The sequence below is a fragment of the Anabrus simplex genome, chromosome 1 (assembly GCF_040414725.1).
Source record: "Anabrus simplex isolate iqAnaSimp1 chromosome 1, ASM4041472v1, whole genome shotgun sequence".
In the NCBI taxonomy this organism is placed as follows: Eukaryota; Metazoa; Arthropoda; class Insecta; order Orthoptera; family Tettigoniidae; genus Anabrus; species Anabrus simplex.
The window spans coordinates 1,283,812,761-1,283,835,019 of NC_090265.1; positions in this window are offsets into that span (position 1 = coordinate 1,283,812,761).

Here is a 22,259-nt window from a genome sequence, read left to right on the forward strand (position 1 = left end):
AGATTATGCTTTAAGCATTTTTCACCGGAATGTTTTGATGATGAAGCATTTGGTGTGGGAGTTAATCTGAAGCCAAATGCAGTTCCAACAATTTTTACTTTTCCACCCCACCTTTTACCAGCTGAGAAGAGGAGAAAACCTCCTGTGAAGAGGAAACTTCAAGTGGATCCTGTTGCATCAACAAGTTGTGTGTGAGCAGATTTTCTTATTTGTTTTTTTATTATTTTCCATAGATTTATGCAGGAATGTGGCCTGTCATCCTTATGTGAAATATTTGTGTTTAAGACATTTAAGATACTGTTCAACTGCAACATCTATTGCAGCATATTAGGTTACTATATTACACATAAGTAAAACATTTTTGTTGTTGACCCTTATAATTTTCATACTTTTTTCAGTGTTCCTCAGGAAGAGGAGAATGAGTCTCTTCCTAAAACAAAGGTGTTCAGAAAATTTTATATTGGTGACTAGCAAATGTACCCATGCTTCGCTACGGTATTCTACATTGTATACGGATATCGACGTAAATACTGTGTGTGCAGTAAATGAGATTGTTTTAGCCTTATCCGAGAAATAGCATGGGAAGGTCCCCATACGTTGTTTTCAATGTAAAGTGAGGGTTGCGGAGTTGTGATGATAACGGCAGGCTTACTTGCCTACTGCCATTCAAAATCGAGTTGGGAAGTTTACATTATAATTGCAGGCCGCATTGCCTACTGCGCGGTGACAATCGATTTGGGGAGTTTTAGTTACAATGGCAGACCCATTTCCTACTTTCAGACAGATTACAGTTGAGGAGTTTTTATTAGGCTATAATAGCAGGCAACTTACCTACAACCAGTCAAAATTGAGTTGTGCAGTTATGATAATGACAGGCTCTTTTTACTGCTCCCAGCCAGCTTACTGCCAGTCACACAGAATTAGTGAGTTTCCATGAAAATAGCAGGCCACTATGCCTAATGCTAGTCAAATTTTAGATTGGAACATTTGTTTATAATGGTGGGCACCCTGGCCTAGAGCCAAACGCAATAGGGTAGGGGAGTTTTAAGCAAAACTGCATGCTCCCTTGCCTTCTGTAAGACAACTCGAGAAGTGAATTATTCATTAAAATGGTAGGCCCACCTTACTAATGCCAGTTACACAGGAGTTGGAGAAGACCACATTCCTACTGACAGCAGTCAAAGTCGGTGTAGGGAGTACTGATTACAATAGCACACACGCCCTTTCTCGATCGCTACAAATCGACATCAATGAATATATATAGATGGACATACGAAAGTATATGCATGTTTACAATATTGCAGACCTTCATTTACAGATTAACTGCTGCTAAACGGTACGTCATATTGACAAAGGATTGTACCGTAAGGCGCAGTATTTAGCGATCTAAATGGCTGGCCCTATGATATTTTCTGACATCTCATCTATTCATGGGTCAGATTGAGTCAGAAACGTTGAATAAGTTGACATTTGTGTAAGATTATCTTACATTGCATTACTTTTCAGATAATTATGTGACATAGCATTTGGCTCACATATGGGTACTGGGTGGGCCAATGTTCATGTAGAGTTTGATCATACTATCTTTCCTGTAAGGGATTGAAAGTATGAATTATATAGGTAAAGAGTCAAAATTTACACAAAATCGAGAAATAGAGACGAATCTAACGTATAAGCGATACAGATACGACAAAAAGTCATAAGACCAAGGTTGAAGATCACTCCTAATTCAACGAAGATTGTACCATCCGTTATGTGATAGGACTTCCCGTTTATCCCACGAAATAGCTCGAAACGAAGGTCTGCACCATCATTAAAATTGCTTCCAAATTTCGATATTCTTCGGGGATAAAAAATGAAAAACTTAAAGATCTGTGAAGTTTTTCGTTCGTTACAGGCTGAACGTTTAATTTTGCCAAATTTCAATTTTCTTGCTTGTCTGGCAGATTATGCTGCAATCTGGATTTTGGGTGAGGGGGTAAATATTACTTTCAGGAAACTAAACCAAAAAATATGCAGACGATCATTATTACCCCTCAAACGGGTATCTGTACGAAAGTTTCACCAAAATAGTCAATGTATAGGCACACACAGTCGTTACGGTTTTATTTATATAGATAGATAAGTAATCTGCTCCATGTACAACACACTTTGGCTACGTCCGCTGGACTTAACCTGCAAAACCAAGAGTTCATGATATCTCACTTATTAATCCTCCTGTCGAAAAATTCACATGAGAACAAAAGTTTTAGAAATGGATTTCCATTAAGGATTGTAGATTTCGATTAATTTCGGATGTGCATATTTTGAGGAAGTGCAAAATCATGGTTCCCGTTTCGGATAAACCCCCAGTAAATTGAGGTATTCAGAAATAATATTGGCCCTGAAACCTACACAAAGACAGGTGGATTCTAAATATCAAGTTTGGTAGAAATATATTCAGTAGATTTCAAGTTATAAAACCGACAGACACCAAAGTTAAGAAATATGCAGATGGTCATTATTACAACTGAAACGGATAACTGTACGGAAATTCCGCCAAAATAGCCAATGTATAGACAGACGGTCGTTGCGATTATATTTATATAGATGACAGATAAGCATGGGCACGTTTGAAAGTGCAAACCTTCATTTCGAGATTTACTGCTCCTAAACGGTACATCATACCAACAAACAGTTTGCACCCTCAGACGTCCCTTTTATCGCTCTACATGTTCGGTGTTAAAACATTTTCTCGTATCTCACATATTTATGGGTTCGACTGAGTTACGATATTTGAATGGGGTGAAATTTGGGTACATTTTCATCATTTTACATTATTTTTCACATACTTATGTGGAAGCTAGAATCATGAAATTGGGTTCGCATATAGCCATTGGTCGTGTCAATGTGCGTGCCAAATTCGTTGACTCTACCTTTCCCATAAGTGTGTCAAACTAAGTAATACACGTGTAAAAAGCACAAAATTTACGAACCATCGTAATATGCAGCCAAATCTACCCTATACGTGAGAGAGAGAGATATACGACAAAATATCACAGGAACAAAGTTGTAGATCACTCGAAATTGAACGGAGATCGTGCCATCCGTTTTGTGGTAGGACTTACCGTTTAGCCGCGAAATACCTCGAAACGAAGGTCTGCACAGTCATTAAATTGCCTATATTTCGATATTATTCCGCATAAAAAGTGAAATATTTAAAAATCTTGGAAGTTTTCCGTAGGTTACTGGCTAAAACGTATAAATTTGCTTAATTTCAATTTTTCAGCTTGTGTGGCAAATTGTGAGGCAATCTTGATTTTGGACGAGGGGGGGGGGGTATAATTTAGGACTTCCAGGAAACTATAGCTAAAAAATATGCAGGTGGTCATTATTACCCCTTAAACGGAAAGCTGTACGAAAAATTCGCCAAAACAGTCAATGCACAGACACACGATCGTTACGATATGATTTATCTAGATAGATAAGGAATCTGCTCCACGTATAACACCTTTTGGGCTATGTCCGCTAGACTCAGCCTGAAATCCGACCTTTCATCTCCCTTATTATTCCTCCCGTTGAAAAATGCACATGAGAAAAATAAATTAGAATTGGATTTTCAAACAGTTTGATCGATTTCCAGTCAGGTTGGTCTTGTACTTTATATACTGTGGGAGAGTAAAAATCACCATTTCGGTCCCTATAAAACCCCAGTCCATTCCAGGAATTTGAAATGGTATTAACTTTAAAACCTACCCTTGGAGGGGTGGATTCTGAATATAAAGTTTGGTTCAAATATCTCAGTAGTTTTCAAGTTGTAAGAAATACGCTTTACGCGCACCCGCTCTTGCGTTAAGTCCGGTGGGACTTGTACCGAAAAACGGTCCGTTAATGATATCTCCGTTATTAATCCTGGTATCGAAATGATGCATATGAGATGAAAAAGTTTAGAAATTAATTTCCATTAAGGCAGGTAGATTACCATTAAGTATGGTTGTGTATATTTTGAGGGAGTGTAAAATCACAGTTTCGGTTTCGTATAAACCCCAATTAGTTCAGGGATTAAGAAACAATATTTGCCCTAAAACCTACTCAAGGACAGGTGGATTCTAAATATGAAGTTTAGTGGAAATATATCCAGTAGTTTCCAAGTTATAGAAAGACAAACAGATCAACAGACAAACAAACGAAGAAACAAACTAACTAACTAACTAACTAACTAACTAACTAACTAACTAACTAACTAACTAACTAACAGACACCAAGGAAACCTACCCTCGGACAGATGGATGATATATATAAAGTTTGGTTCAAATATCCTCAGTAGTTTTCAAGTTGTAAGAAATACGCTTTACACGCACCCGCTCTTGCGTTAAGTCCGCTGGGATTTGTACCGAAAAACGGTCCGTTAATGATATCTCCCTTATTAAATCCTGTTATCGAAATGATGCACATGAGAAAAAAAGGGTTTAGAAATAAATTTTCATTAAGGCAGGTACATTTCCATTAAGTTCGGTAGTGTATATTTTGAGGGAGTGCAAAATCACGGTTTCGGTTTCGTAAAAATCCCCACTCGGTTCAGGGATTTAGAAACGATATTTGCGCTAAAACCTACCCAAGGACAGGTGGATTCTAAATATGTAGTTTGGTGGAAATATACCCAGTAGTTTTCATGTTATAGAAGGACAGACAAACAGACAAACAGACACCAAAGCTAAAAATGATGCAGATGGTCATTATTAAACCTGAAACGGATAACTGTACGGAAATTTCGCCAAAATAATCAATGTACAGACACACGGTCGTTACGATTTTATTTACATAGATTACACTGAGGAAATGGTAAAGTCACCAAGGAAAGCCCAGACCTTCATGCAGATTGCCAGGGAAGTTATTCATAAATCCCATAAGAAGCTAAAATTGGACAGAAGTATCGGCGAGCTATTAATCAGTTGCAGAATGGGAAAGCCTTAGTAAACCATCCGAAGGAGAAAATGATAACTGAAGATGCTGCTTGCACGCTTGAGGTAAGAAAACAACAGCTTAAATGGTTTCTTTCGGTTTCCCTATATCCGCTAGCCTTTGGTGGTGCTATTTGAGGATCCAACCGGTCTCTGGGTTGATGACCTAACAGACAGATATACATACATAAAATTGGGAGCATTTAGAAGTCTGTAATTTGTTTTTAATGTATAACAATCTCTGTTAAACAAATATTTCAAAAATAATTTAATGCCATAAATTAACTTGTGAAAAAAGCATAATGCACTTTTTAACTTCCATTGTTCCAGAAATGTCTTTCTCCTGCTGCTGCCCAACTTCTGATGCGAACAAGGGATGGTGATACAAGAGCAGAGTATCCTCCTGAACTACGCTGCTTTGCACTTACATTAAATTTCTATTCAAGTCGTGGATACAGCTACTTGAGGGCGAAATTTTCTAATGTTCCATTTCCAAAGTCTGACTTAGTTGTTGTGTCATGAGTTCTTCATATATTAAAGTTACATGATGTTTCCCACAAACACAATGTCTTAAGACTGCTCGTCATTTCCTAGTTATATGCCCTGGTTCAAACAAGAGAAACAGCAACATCTCTGCCTCAGCATTTTCTGCTTCTCTGCTGTAGGAGGAAAACTCTCCACAACTTCCCTCGCTCTTAATCCTTGTGATGTGGATTGAATTAAATATTGGAATTTGTCTTCAGGTGGTATATCAACATCTTGATCAATTTTTTGAAACTGCCTCCAGAAGGGAAGCCATTCCTTTAAATCCCCTCCAAATGTTCTTAATTCAAGTTCGGGCAGTTTAAACTTTCTTTCAGTATGGTGGTTAGCACTGACGACACTTCCATCATAACCATCATGAGAAATTATCACAGACTCTCTTATCTTCATATTCACGAACTTACTATGGTAACTTCCATCCCCACCATTTCATTATCCAGGTCGGCGTCGTCGTCGTCTAACATCAAGTCCATTATCTTAGCATCCAATTCTTGTAATTCCGTTGCTTTTCCTTCCAGTACATTAAAAGATACTTGCACAGCAATTTTATCCACTTCAGATGCTTCTATCGAGTTTTCAGTTCATATAAAGCCCTCGTAAACGCCAATCGTGTAGCTCTTCTCTGCCGCACTAACACATCCATGTTTCATTAACCTTAATATTTCTAAGTATTGAAAACGTAGTCTTGTCACGGTCGCCACTATTTTAGGTTGTGTGATTAACTCACATCAGAAGGTTTCAAAATATTTAATACACATCAAGGAACCACATTAAATACGATGAATACCAATTCACTCACTTCAAAATTATTTACCTGACGAGATCCGCCATCTAAACTGAGAAAAAATGCATTCAAAATGCAAAATACAACATTCTCTATAGAAGTTCCCAGGCAACTTTACAACTTGTAATGAACTATGGCCTAAGAAGACACATCCACGAGGGAGAACATGTGGACAATTGAGAATTCTTTACGAATCAAAATGTTAATTACACTGTTTGTTAGCAGATATGTCACAAGAGCTGGTACGCAATTGTATGACAGTAATCCTGATCAAATCGTCACACATGCTATGTCGGATGTTGTATTCCACTGTCCCATGACCAGTACGAAACCTTGCCACTGCTTCCACATCCCATCACGGCTGGCAAGAGTACTGTAATAATTTACCTACATATACATTCATTCTTTTTCCTCTGTCTCCTTTAAGGTGCCTACCATATGCCAGTCTGTGACGCAAGAAATATTTCACGCCATTGTCAGAGTAACGGTTGCAAATCTGGTTGCAGTTTCATTCTATTAAGCTTTAAAGTCAAGTGCATTAAATTCAAGTGAGCTACGATAAGTTCTTAGATAAGTAATGTTGTAATGATTATAAATTATTTCAAGTCCCACTAACTACGTTTAAGGAGATTCCGAGGTGCCGGAATTTTGTCCCGCAGGTTTATTTGCGTGTCGATAATTCTACCGACATGGGGCTGACTTATTTCAGCACTTTCAAATATCACGCGGACTGACCCAGGATCGAACCTGCCAAGTTCGGCTCAGAAGGCCAGTGCTCTACCGTCTCAATAACTCAACCCGACAAGTATGTTCTTTTTTTTTACAAGTTGGTTTACGTCATACCGACACAGATAGGTCTTATGGCGACGATGGTATAGGAATGGGAAACCACGGGAAACCATCTTTAGGGCTGCCGACAGTGGGGTTCGAACCCACAATCTCCCGAATACTGGATACTGGCCGCACTTAAGCGACTGCAGCTATCGAGCTCGGTAGTAATGTTTTGTAATATAGGATGATAACAGAGGTTCGGTAACTTACTGCGATGCATTTCGTAAAAAGAAGTGCAGATTAATTATAAACTAATTAAGCAGTATTTTAATATGAACTCTAGTTAAATGGCCATATTTTTACTCTCATACACTTCATATTTCTAAAATGATCTTCTTGTAAGCTGATATTCATACATTTTTATCTGCTAGTATGATTTCCTTTCTCCATTTCTGAATTAAAACAGGGGCCCTAGCACTAACACGAGAGTGTGTCGTTGGAAGGAAGAATAAAGAAGGATGGCTGCAGTGCAATTAATTGAAAACCACCACTTGTATGTTGTAGAAAGGAGGTTGTACTGCTCACGTTACCGGAACTATAGATCGAACACGCTATCTATAAATTAAGATACTGTGCAATTTCTTTTTCAATTGTGCAGTGGTACCAGTGGTTCGTGAAAACAAGGCCAGTCCGCTGGCTCACGGAACACAGAGAACATTTGAACGGGGAAGTATTGATGGAACGTGACCCACTAGCGTGGATTTGTTTAATATTACACAGACAGGAGGGAGACATAGTGCGGAACCGCTGCGCTTCCAGGTCTTCCGCTTTAATTCAATACAGATAGTGGAATACAAACAGCTTAGTTTTTCTCCGGAGGCTACAAGCCATAATAATAAGTAGTAGTTAATATTTTTAAAGTTTATTATCAAGGCATAATGACCCTAGCGGTATTTTTATTTTATGCAGTGAATAGTGAATTTATACAGGTTCTTTATTTTAGACTATGCAGCAGTAGCACCACTCAAGCCTAGTTGCAGCATTAATGCTCGTCCGTTGGACGCTAAAATGCGCGCCGTATTTGTGTGCTACTTACCGTCAAATCTATATATATATAAAATAAGAGTTTTGTCTGTACATTGCTCAGAATTTGAAAATGATGGTATTTCTGTATCGGTCATGTCCACAGTAACAAGGAAATGCATTTTTTTCTTTTCCGTAATTTCTGTCTGTCTGTCTGTCTGTCTGTCTGTCTGTCTGTCTGTCTGTCTGTCTGTCTGTCTGTCTGTCTGTCTGTCTGTCTGTCTGTCTGTCTGTATGTATGTACACGCATCACGAGAAAACGGCTGAAGAGAATTTAATGAAAATCGGAATGTAAAGTTGGGTGATGAATCGCTACAATCTAGGCTATAAATTATTTTATTCACGCCGAGCGAAATGGTAGTTTAGGGGGAAGGCCTGAAATTTAATTCTCAAATATTGATGTTATTAGTGGCCGTGCCTTAATGAAAATCGGTATGCAAGGTCGGGGTAATAAGTCAATATAATCTAGGCCATAAATAATTGTATTCACGCTGAGAAAACTGGTAGTTTAGGGGAAGGCCTAAAATTTAATTCTCAAATATTTATTATATTAGTGGTCGTATCTTCACGAAAATTGGTGTGCAAAGTCGGGTAATAAGTCGCTATAATCTAGGATATGAATAATTTTATTCACTCTGATTTAAATGGTAGTTTAGGGGAAGACCTGAAATGTAATCTATATATATAAAAGAAGAGTTTTGTCTGTACATTGCTCAGAATTTGAAAATGATGGTATTTCTGTATCGGTCATGTCCACAGTAAAAAGGAAATGCATTTTTTTCTTTTCCGTAATTTCTGTCTGTCTGTCTGTCTGTCTGTCTGTCTGTCTGTCTGTCTGTCTGTCTGTCTGTCTGTCTGTCTGTCTGTCTGTCTGTCTGTCTGTCTGTCTGTCTGTCTGTCTGTCTGTCTGTCTGTCTGTCCGTCCGTATGTATGTATGTACACGCATCACGAGAAAACGGCTGAAGAGAGTTTAATGAAAATCGGAATGTAAAGTCGGGTGATGAACCGCTACAATCTAGGCTATAAATTATTTTATTCACGCCGAGTGAAATGGTAGTTTAGGGGAAGGCCTGAAATTTAATTCTCAAATATTTATGTTATTAGTGGCCGTGTCTTAATGAAAATCGGTATGCAAGGTCGGGGTAATAAGTCGATATAATCTAGGCCATAAATAATTGTATGCACGCTGAGAAAACTGGTAGTTTAGGGGAAGGCCTAAAATTTAATTCTCAAATATTTATTATATTAGTGGTCGTATCTCCACGAAAATTGGTATGCAAAGTCGGGGAATAAGTTGCTATAATCTAGGCCATCAATAATTTTATTCATTCTGATTGAAATGGTAGTTTAGGGGAAGGCCTGAAATGCACGAGAAAACAGCTGAAGATAATTTAGTGAAAATCTGTATGTAAAGTCGGGCGATGAACCACTACAATCTAGGCTTTAAATTATTTTATTCACGCTGAATGAAATGGTAGTTTAGGGGAAGGCCTGAAATCTAATTCTCAAATAAGTTATTTATTTCTCAAATAAGGTTCTCAAGGGATACCTGGTAGGAAGGTATCGATAAATACTACATAACTAACATAATTTTAGTTATGTCGTAATTTAGTAGTAGTTATGTAAGAAGTTATTAAATTTCCGATCACTTATGTTTTATACATTGTTACCGTACCGCATATAATCACAGAGATATTTAATGAATTTATATTTTTGTTACTAAGTTATATCAGCGCCGAGTCACGAGGAAATGGGTAAACAGAATTTAGTGAAAATAGGTATGTAAAGTCTGAGAATAAGTAACTACAGTCTACGATATAAATAATTTTGTTAGACGCCCTAATATCACAGAGTCGAAAGAAAAGTAATGTGAAGGCCTGCAATATAGAAAGCTCATAAACTTTATCAACAATAACATTACATTGACCATTGTTTGTTGTGATGTGCTTTTTGTCTTCTGTTTCCACTCATCCCCGATAGATAGGATTACTGCAGCGTACCGAGGTTTTTAAAATTTGATTTACATCGCACCTACACAGGTAGGTCTTATGGCGTCGATGGGATAGGAAAGGAATGCGGTGTGTGATGGAAGCGGCCTAGGCTTTAATTAAGGTACAGTCTGGTGTGACTGGTGTGAAATGGGAAACCACGGAATACCATCTTCAGGGATGCCGGCAGTGCGGTTCGAATCCACTAACTCCCGGATGCAAGCTCACAGCTGCGTGCCTCTAACCACTCGGCCAACTCGCCTGGTCATACCGAGTGTAACAGCCTGCCTGTATATTGGTGGGAAGTAGCTGGGGAGTTAGATAACTTTCTTCTTTAGCATGCCATTCCTCTGGTTCATACATTTTCTGATATTACTGGTACGTAATACACTGGTTCATCATAGCATTCGAGCTATTCAATCCCTACTCTGAGGCACTGGTTGGAATGAGTAGTGTGCATATTTAACGGAATAATGACAGAGGAGTGTTCACGGCAGTCTGCGACCTGGTTATTCCAGCTCTGGAGATTTGGACTCTTAGATCGGCACCATAGAACTGTTCGTTGAAAGTGAGAAAGTGTGCAGTTTTTCATTTGATCGAGTATTTTATATGATAACATTGCTTTCAATCGCTACATTCCTACTGACGTTTTTGTAATGACCCATGTTGAATTCAGTTAGGAAAACCACCAAGCCAGTCTTCCTGAGAATCCCGTAGCGAAGCACGGGTACATCAGCTAGTAATAGTCATAAAGAGCTATTTCAGGTAAACTGAAACTGGCTCTCTTGATAGACGAATATTTTGCAAATCATTTCACTATGAAAACACACTATTCCAATGCAGATATCGCATTTTAAGCAACATTGTAGTTCTATTAAAAATATTCAGTCACTAAATACACATCCAAAATGAACGTAGTAACACTACAGTGATGGCGCAACAGCAATAATCAACTCTTGCCGAAATCAATAAGATGACCTCACTTAACAGTTTCAAGTATTAAAATTCCACCGCAACACACAGCTGCCGGCCTGACAATGCAGGTAACTCTGCTACTGGTGCTGCGCGTGGTGTGGTCACAATGTGACTAGTATCGCCCCTACTTCACAGAAGTGTAACATGAAGATCCTATTTTAATTTGACCAGTATTTAGTTCAACTCTATTCAAACGCATGTTTTCAGAACTGGGTAAGGAAAGTCCTACAATCAGAATTTCATTCCCGAATTATTGGACATGGCTTAAGATCTGTTAACTTCAATTTTGACGTAATTAACTTTTTTAATTTATGCTATTCGGAAGTTTATCTTTGTGGCACCCAACATTAATTGTATATTTTGTACGATCACAAGGTAAAGAAAGGGAAGAACTATGGTCTGTGTGTACAGCATACTAGCACGTGACCAGCAGTTTTGTTATGACTGCCATGCTTGCCGCAAACCTCTCATAATAGCAAGAATTCCGGATAGGCCTATGGTTTAAGAGAGAGAGAACAGACGAGCTACGCACAAGAAATTGAAGGCAGTACTCATTCAACCAGAGACCCGTGGTCATCACTCACGCTCACAAGCTGTAAGCCCAGGAACGTAGGTAAATATCTGTGAAACCTGATGTACCTTGCCTTTTGGGGATAACTAGACCTCGGATTTTAAAGTGACACATTGTTTAGGCTTAAATGTGAAAATATAGGTTCAAAAATATATTTTAGACAGCTTCAATTTTACGTATTTTAATGGGCATTTATCAATTAGAATAACAATATTTCTAAATTTATAATAACTCTCCAGAGGGAAATGAAACGAAATGGCGTATGGCTTTTAGTGCCGGGAGTGTCCGAGGACAAGTTCGGCTCGCCAGATGCAGGTCCTCTGATTTGACACCCGTAGGTGACCTGCGAGTCTTGATGAGGATGAAATGATGATGAAGACAACACATACACCCAGCCCCCGTGCCAGCGAAATTAACCAATTAAGGTTAAAATTCCCGACCCTGCCGGGAATCGAACCCGGGACCCCTGCGACCAATGGCCAGCACGCTAACCATTTAGCCATGGAGCCGGACTAGAGGGAAATAAAAATAACAAATATCACTCACATCTTTGCTACAATATAATTTTACCATCCTATGTGAAGTGGGGAAACTTCTGTATCTTTTGATTAAAGGCACTTCCTTTTTTTTTCATTCGTGACACAGACTACGTACGTGTAGGCTACTGCGGCTGGTTCTTAAAGAAACGACTTGCGGGCAGCATGGTTTACAGATCCCGATTTTACTATTTAAAAAATAATAATATTTCAAGATACTGAAAAGTAGTTAACAAATATTTTAGTTTCTCAGAATAAATTAGGCTATTTGAATCAATTTAGAGATAAAAAATAGGAATATAGGGAAATATAGGTTCTAACGTAAATTTTGGCAATTTTAGGCACTATAAGGCCACCGTGTCTAACCTTATAAATACATGACACTTGTAAGTACAACTTCATTTTAAGTTATCTCTTCAGGAACAAAATAGGTTTTTGCCTAATACCCGAGGTCTGGAGATAATAGGGACTCGAAAGTGATTGAGAGAACACGAGTTTTACCTAGCCCTACTCTAGAGCCGCGGGGAGGTAGCGTGGGCGTGCTGTAGTAGCGTGTCGTAATGTGGACCAGTGGCCTTGACCTAGGTCACTCACCAGGTGGACTGCACAATCAATAGGATGTGGCGCTCTCCACCTGCCTGCAACATGAATGGGAAAGAATTCACAAGCGTGGTTTGCTACGCTGTTCTATTTATGTTGTATTATACAAGCGAGACTGAAGGGAGAGAGAGCCATTCTTGTCTGAGAGGTTAAAGAACTGGGTCTCTCTACAGCTATGGCTCAGTTACAGACTGCATGCGGCAAGTGCTACATGGAGAAGTACGAGGTATGAAGTTAATCGTTCATATTTTTACAAATTCTACATCAAACACCTTTTTAATTGTTTCTATTTATCCATTAAATTAGATCAGCGTTCTTCAACAGGTGGTACGCGTACCCTGAGCCGCTTCCCGGTACGCCGAAATCAATCAGAAAATGCGGGGGGAAAAAACGAGGTCTACGAAGCAAATCTGTGAACATTAGTGGGACTCCTGAGCAACAAAAGAAGAGAATATCCCAAAATTTTGGAAGCACAGGAACGTGTTAAATTTGTTCAGAGACGCTGCAAGGCAACAAGCTCAATGTAAGTCCGGATTTAACACCGTATTTTACATATTTTCAGCCTAATTTCAAGGTAAGTGAATTGAAGCAAGGAAAAGGATTTTACTAAAATTGTTTCCAAAGGCTGGTGATCTGTGCAACAGTCATTAGACTTTTCAATGAACACTAATGAAATGAAATGGCGTATGGCTTTTAATGCCGGTAGTGTCCGAGGACATGTTCGGCTCGCCAGGTGCAAGTCTTTTGATTTGACTCCCGTAGACGACCTGCGCATCGTGATGAGGATGAAATGATGATAAAGACGACACATACACCCAGCCCCCGTGCCAGTGAAATTAACCAGTGATGGTTAAAATTTCCGACCCTGCCGGAATCGAACCCGGGACCCCTGTGACCAAAGGCCAGCACCTTAACCATTTAGCCATGGAGCCGGACATGAACACTAATGTAATATTACTACCAAATTAAGAGTTTGTTAAATACTTGATCCTCAATACTTAATATGTTACGCATATCGTAAAATTTGGCTATTTGTTTTACGTCGCACCGACACAGATAGGTCTTATGGCGACGATGGGATAGGACAGGATTAGGAAGTGGAAGGGAGCGGCCGTGGCCTTAATTAACGTACAGCCCCAGCATTTGCCTGATGTGAAAACCACGGAAAACCATCTTCAGGGCTGCCGACAGTGGGGCTCGAACCCACTATCTCCCGATTACTGGATACTGGCCGCACTTAAGCGACTGCAGCTATCGAGCTCGGTATATCGTAAAATTAAATGTCTTGTTCATAAGTTTAATGTTGTAATTTTCCTGTCCTAGCTCATTACCGACTTTATACTATTTTACGTCAAGGTAGGCACTGTAGAAAGGTATCAGTATTTAAGGCGACATTCCGGAGATAAAAATATATTTTTACCTAATGAATGGATTTTCACGAAACCTTGAGCGAATGTCACCTATATAAAAGTAGAGATATGATGAACATTTCTTTCATATACAATTAATCGTTTTTCCAAAATGATTTTTTTTAAATGTTTAATTCCATTTTTTCACGAAATTTAATTAACATGTTAATGTAAATTCGTAACTAGGTAGATAATACTTCTTTTAAAAGCACTACGTATCGAATTTTCTGTACATAATTTATATAAGAAGATATATTGCACTAAAATTTGTGTTATTTTTAAGTTCTAATATTTTGAACTAAAACAATTCCTACTACTTAAAAAAATTCTGCAATCAAAAATTCCATACGCAGGTTTCGTAATATAGCTCTGATACATATACCACATAAATTTTGTTACATTTGGCAGAATATTATGGGAGAAAAATGGGATTTAAATGTAAAATTGCAATTGGCAAACAGAGCATTATCACAGTGTAAATTGTTTGAATTTAGCGGAATATTTCGTGACAAGAAAAAAAGAAACTCAATCCTTTCAATTTCAGTCAGTTAAAAAATTTCACCAAAATGACCAACTTTTATCTCCGGAGTGTCACCTTTTAAGAATATAGCTACAACTTTTAAAACAAGGAGTAAAATTTACAGAATTAGGGTTAAAAGGGGTGCATAAACGTGTAAATATTAGGAAACACTGAACAAGATAAGACTACAGTTGCTCGCACTTATCACGGTAGCAGTGAATGAAATTACTTAGAGGCACTGTTGGGAGATAGTGTTTTACGGTACGGTGCCTCATCTGAATGTAGTTATTTTTCAGGGTTCCCTGAAGTGCGGGTATGTAATGAAGGAGTTCACTTAGATTCAGATCCATCCGTGTATTAGTTACGGCCTCCAAATCCTGGGCTGGATGAAGTAGTGTTGCAGATATTTTGATCTGACGCCATTTAGTCTGTCGGCACGTCAATTTCGATGTTCAGTTTTTCTCTACTAGATGGCCGCGAAACAGATATCTGTTGGGCGATCTATGGCTCAGTTTTAGGTAATTTTGTCGAGTAAACACTAAATATGTTACCAGAAAACTTTTACATACTGATATCGTATAGCATGGAGTACCGAATGGACTTTTCCCGTCCTTAAAATATCCGACTATCTCTAGGTTAGAACCCGCATTGCTGGGATCCCTAGGCTGACACTCCCCCAATGACAGAGGGAGATATTCCATCTAAATGATAATGCTAACAACGTTATTAGTTTTACATCCTACTATATGTTCTTAAAGATTTCAGATACATCGGGATTTTAAAAAAATTGCCCTGCAGGAGTTCTTTTACATTACGGTCAATCTACTGAAACACAGACGCCGGGCTGGGTGGCTCAGACGGTTGAGGCACTGGCCTTCTGACCCCAACTTGGCAGGTTATATCCTGGCTCAGTCCGGTGCTATTTGAAGGTGCTCTAATACGTCAGCCTCGTGTCGGTATATTTATTGGCACGTAAGAGAACTCTCTCGGGACTAAATTCCGATACCTCGGCGTCTCCGAAAACCGTAAGAGTAGTTAGTGGGACGTAAACCAAATAACATTATTATTATTATTATTATTATTATTATTATTATTATTATTATGAAACACAGACGAATTACCGTATTTGCGCACCTTGAAATACCACCGGACGGTGCTGAGAGCGAACCTGCCAACCTGTGCTCAGAAAGCCACCGCTCCATCGAGTGAGCTACACAGTCTGGCTGTTTTGAATGGAATTTCTCTCCAATAATTATGTCCACAACGTTTACTGTAGGTATGTGTTGTGGGAGAGGCTCAATGGCACAGAGTCGGCCTCTGGATCCCAAGATCGTCGGTTAAAATACAGAACAGGTTTTTGGATGGGCAGAGAAAATGTCAATTTGATGCTGATGACACATTTGATATTTAAACAAGAAAATTAATTTAAACTTAGTAATACGCTGCTCAATAAATTCAGGATTCCCTGCCATATATTACAGTCAATTTGAATATGGAAATTGGCATCCGACTCCTTGGTTAAATGGTCAGCGTCGTGCCCTTCGGTTTTCAGAGGGCCCCGGGTTCGATTCACGGCCAGGCCTAGAATTTTGTCTGCATATGGTTAATTCTTATGGCTTGGGGACTGGATGTTTGTGTTCGGTACAATATACATCGATACACACCACGCTACCAACCACCACAACAGCACAGCAGCTCTTGACCTGAGTCATCTCGACAAGGCTGCTCGCGACCTACCTCACTGTACAAGAATTGCTGATACACCCTTATAATTTCTTTACTCTGCTGAGTCTCGTGCCTGCCTTGACCAGCCTTCCTTTGAACGTAACTCATGACTTATACGATAAGATTTTATACAAATACAACTATATTTAAATTCATGTACAATTGTTTCATTCTCTCCTCTTTAACAGCACACAAATAAAATTTCATGTCCTCTGCCTCAATTGCCCAATTCTTGTAATTTCTTAACACATAATGTCTTAACAGCACATAAATTCCAATTAAGATTCCCTCCCCTATTCCATTCTTTAATCACCCACCCAATAATTTTTTGCTCAGCACTCTGCTTAACTGACTTTCACTCAAAAGTTTCACTCTCACTTTTTCCGTTTCTTTACATCGACCTAACAGGTGCAGGTCTTCATTCACTTTTCCACATAGTATACACAATGAATTATCTTTATTTCTAATCCAACCCTTACTTTTAATCAAACCCAAAATCCACCACAATAAACCTTCTCGCACCGTTCTGTCCCCATTACCAATATCTATCCTTGAGACTTGACTTACCTTCTTAACACTTAGGGATGCTCTCTCCCTACATTTCTCCAACTGTCGTTGCCTTTGGTTATCCTTGACCCTCATTAAAATCTTTCTCTGACCAGATACCCTTTTTATTCCAAACCTCTTGCCACATGTATCCCATACCCAACCTTTTCACATATCTTTTGATGTTCGACAGCCAGCTCCAAGCATACATACTTTTCAGTTGTTGCTGGTAAGCTGATTGTAACACTATAACCATCTCCCCTCTCTTCAATCGCATTCAATTGTTAAGTACCCTCTTCACACATTTAACCTTTATGTACTCCCCACAGATTACTATGGCTCCGGCATTTGCTGTACACTGCGGGAGTCGCATTACGGTCTTAGTAAATTTCCCGAAAATCTGATTTAACATGTCTCTTCATTCCTCTGGACCCCATAGTTCCGCCCCATACAGTACTCTGCTCAACACTATTATCTTCAACACATTCCTTTGGATACTATATTTTATACCCGGGTAATTTGTCTCCAGAATCGTAACAACTGAGAGAGCCGCCGTCCCTTTCCATTTCCCTCTCGTAATTTGATCCTTTCTGTATATAAGCGCTTCTAGATATTCCAACTTTTCTACCTCATCAATCCTGGACTACCCATTTCCTTTCCTTCTTTCTCGCCCTGCTCTTTCCAACTACCATTACCTTCGATTTATTACCGTTAATTTTCAGAGACCACTTCCTAACATATTCTGCAACCGTGTTCAACTTCTCTGCAAACCCCACCCTGTTAAGGTCAATAAAATAGCATCATCATTAAACGCCAATCCTGGGATCTATACATAACTTAAAACTAGCGTCGCCCAGTTATTCTCTCCGTGACCTTGTAGTATGTCGTTTAAGAACAATAGAAATAAAATCGGCGATAGCTTACAACCCTGTTTTAATCCCATCTTGCATTCAATATGTCTGCTTATTAAATGTTCTTCCAATCTAATGGAAAAATAGACTTTCTAGTATATCGCCTCAATCGCTCGGATAATTTTTCTTGACACCCCCACCCTTCCTAATTTTTCTACTAACGCTCCTCTACTCACTGTATCGAAAGCTTTCTCAAAATCTATGGCCCCGCTAAATATATTTTACCTCCTTTCCTAATCATATTTCTCTAGGATCAACCTGACTGCAATTGTATTATATATCGTCCTTCTAACCTTTCTGAAACCACCCTGGAAAATTGACAGTATCGACTGCTCTTCCACACAGTCCCTCAGTCTGTTAGCAAGTACTCCTTTATATGTCTTACTCAAGGAGTCCAGTAAGGTTATACCACTATAGTTCCCGGTACTTGGTAGATTCTTGTCACCTTTCCTTTTATAGATTTTATTTTTGCAAGTTGCTTTACGTCGCACCGATACAGATAGGTCTTATGGCGACGACGGGACAGGAAAGGGCTAGGTGTGGGAAGGAAGCGTCCGTGGCGTTAATTAGGTACAGATCCAGCAATTACTCGGTGTGAAAATGGAAAAGCACGGAAAACCATCTTCAGGGATGCCCACAGTGGGGTTTGAACCCACTATCTCCGCAATACTAGATACTGGCCACACTTAAGCGACTGCAGCTATCGAGCTCGGTCTTTTATAGATTGGGCATATAATCCCCGTTTCCCACTCCTTTGGAAACCTACCACCCTCGATGATCTTGTTGAATAGTTTTACTATTCCCTTCTCTCATCAGACTATATTTACCTTTTCCTTTCCAAAACAAGTTATTGATACCATTGCCTCCACCCGCTGATCTACCTTTGAGTTTTCCTATCACTCCTAGTACTTCCTCTTTTGATAATTCTTTATCCAGCTCTAAAAGCTAAACAGGATGGTGTAGAACTGCTGTTAAAATTTCTCAGCCCTGTTGCTTAATGATCGAGAATAATAATGGGCTGCAATATCAAAATCAAATAGAGAAAATATATTATTATTATTATTATTATTATTATTATTATTATTATTATTATTATTATTATTATTATTATTATGCCACTGCTGCCTACCGTGATGAGTTCGCGGGTGAACTGTCACGTGCTATGCGGACTAGGACCAGTTGTACGGCAACTCTCCGAACATCGTCGCTGATCCAATGCGGAGGAATGTGTTCGGGTAACACGTGTTTTTGTGGTGGCAGGCAGTGTGGTGCGTTGTTTGTAAATTAAGGTGTATGTATTGAAATAAATACATACTGTAGTCCCCGAGCAAGAAGAACGGTTAAAAACCCGGCCCTGGTCGGAAGACGAAACCAGGACCTTCTGAAACGCAGGCTACCACGCTGACCACTCTGCCAAGGAGCCGGACGTATCGGTAGAAAACAGCGCCATACAGACAAGAATTCTGACACGGTTGTTATCGGTAAAATAAATTGTGCATTTCTCCTTGCAAAACTTTCCTGTTTGTTTTATTAATGTGATATTCATGTGAATGTGTGCCGTATCACTTCGCGAAACGCATTTGCTCTCTTCGGTAGGTGTATAGATTTTCGCATTGGAGAACTTCACTGCACTGTACTTCCGAAGTTGTTTCTCCGCTCTTTAACAGGCATCAAAAGTCAAATACAGGTGAACATACGGCATATTGCTCTTTCGAGTTCCAATTGAGCAGATATCTTGTCGCATGGGATCCGCTTCATATGCAAGTTGTCCCTCACCTTTTCCATCTCGGATTAGGTATACAAATTCCGAAAGTCGATTCAGTTCAATTTTTATCCGTCTATCTGTCTGTCTGTCTCTCCATCCGTATGTTTTGTTGGTTGCGTGGCCATCACGGGAAAACGGGCGAAAGAATTTCCTGAAAGTCGGTAATTAATTTATGGAACATCCAGAGAGTGCATTAGGCTATTTGATTACTGTACGTTCTTTGATTAGTATGCAGTGGCATAGCAATATTAAAAGGACTAAAGCAGAAATCGTCAAACATCTCCGTTCATATTAGCTCTAAAGAAAAGCTGTACATTATAAAAAATATGTAAAATTTCATTTCCGATCTTTCAGGTTTTATACAATTTTATCCTACGAATAATAATAATAAAAAATAATAACAACAATGGAAATATTTGCGATTATTACACTTTTAACAAACTTCCTAATAAATCCGGAAATATTTGTTCCATCGCACAAACCTGTACGTAACAAAAGTTGTAGATACTACAATTTCCGATCGCGTATGTCCCATACATTTTCTACTGCACGGGCTATGATAACAGAAATATTAACGAATTTTCATTTTCAGTGCCAAGTCCATGAACGTCGACCATCGCTGACATGGAAATATTGTTCTACCATCATGTTAACGAGCAGTGGCGGCCGGTCAATACGTGCTACCGGGCTCCAGCACGTAGCTTGGAACTGTACGGAATTATTTATGTACAGTACAATTATCCTGGTGCCTTTTCTTTGTTTTGAGTACGGTATGAATTTTGTTTGGTGAAAATCAGGACAAGATCTGTTGAACACCTAGCTCTCTTCTCCCGGGAAACTTAGTCCGTGCTCATCTGAAATGAGCTCTGGCCTGTAGCCTGAAGGAAGCAATACGCAGGCGCAGCCAAGCTTGCAACACACCCCGTAGCCGGTGGACTATACCATAAACCGGGCTCAACTTTCACTGATCCCGTCAATAGTTACTTTTTCTCCCGCAAGGGGGGTAGAACTGCACGATGTTTCCTGCTACCCTGATGTTGAACGTGGTAAGTGGTTAGCGATTCTGCCACTAGAGATTAGTATCGCCTGGGATTGAAAGCAACGTCAGTCTCGAAAGTAAAGCGTAAGTGGAGGCAATCTATCGCAATGATAATGTTGTTATTAAGGAAACCAACCAATGCTTATTAAAATATCCATCTTCCTTTTGGAATCAAAAATAAGGAATTCGTTGGTGAGTCAAAGAATCTTTGACTGGCCCTAAATGTTTTCCTGCATTACAATGTAATTTTGTTCTTGTTTGTTCTGAGTTATAAATTGTGAGAAAAGCTTTATTATTATTATTATTATTATTATTATTATTATTATTATTATTATTATTATTATTATTATTATTATTAACAGGTTTGAAGTATGTTGGTCATCATGGCAATATGCAGACTTAAAGAAAGCTTATTCAGTGGTTTTCCTGTAGCACGTAGGCTGATTTTTTCACGAGCCGCCACTGTTAACGAGTTAAAAGGTTATGATGGTCGTTAATGTCGAGGTTTATTTTTATTAGACACAAAAGCGCGTGGTACTCATCAAGAAGGTATCAAATCATAGATGATGAGAAATAAAATGCTATCGCCGAGACGAAACGTAATTAAATACGGTGCCTACAAAGATCTACAATGGCCTACAATACACTGACTGTTGTTACTTGAGATGTGGTCTCCCTCTTCTGCTTCTAGGACGCATCCGGGATTCAATGCGTTGGCGGGTTGGTGCATGAATCAATGCTAACTTTGGGCATTTTGAACATTTATCGCAGTGGTGTATACTTATGTGCGTGTAATCCAGCGTGATAATTTTTGAAGTCATTGAATAGAGACAATCGAGATTTTTATCCGTAGACCATCAACACTACGCCGCCATCTTGACATTCCATAGATATCATTAGTTAGACTGGATTACCGGAATACAAGCGACATGTCCATGGATGAGTGCGACATCTGCAGGAAATTCATAAACTCAGACGAGAACTCTTTGCAATGCGAAATATGCGAAAGATGGCAGCACTTCGAATGCAGCGGAATTACAAGGGGAGAAGAATTCGATATTCTCAAAAGGAGGAACTGTAAACTCACTTGGATATGTTCCGGATGCAGAGCAAAAAGGTTGAAGAGTTCAGATGTGGAAGATCATCTGCTGGAAAAGCTTAAGACATTTACGGAGACAGTTTTAAGCGAAATTAAAAACAACGCGATAGCCCTACTAAGGAAGGAGATAAAATCAACACTACGCCAAGAATTTTCAATCTATGTTAAGCGCCGGAATAAGGAGAAGGCTCCCAGTCCCCCAATTGGTCCTAACGGTCCTAAAACCGGAAACAGTTATCTTGGGAAAACCCAAACGGCGGAAAACAACTCTTATATGAAAACTGACGCCACCATGGTATCGCAGGAAGTTCAAAAGAGAACGCTTAAGGAGAAAGACAGGAAGTCAGTACGGAAGGGTAAAGGACAGGTAGAGACAGACTCTAAGATGACAAATACAAACACAGAACCTATAACTGTAGAGATACCAATCGTTAGTCAACACGAAGTGGATAC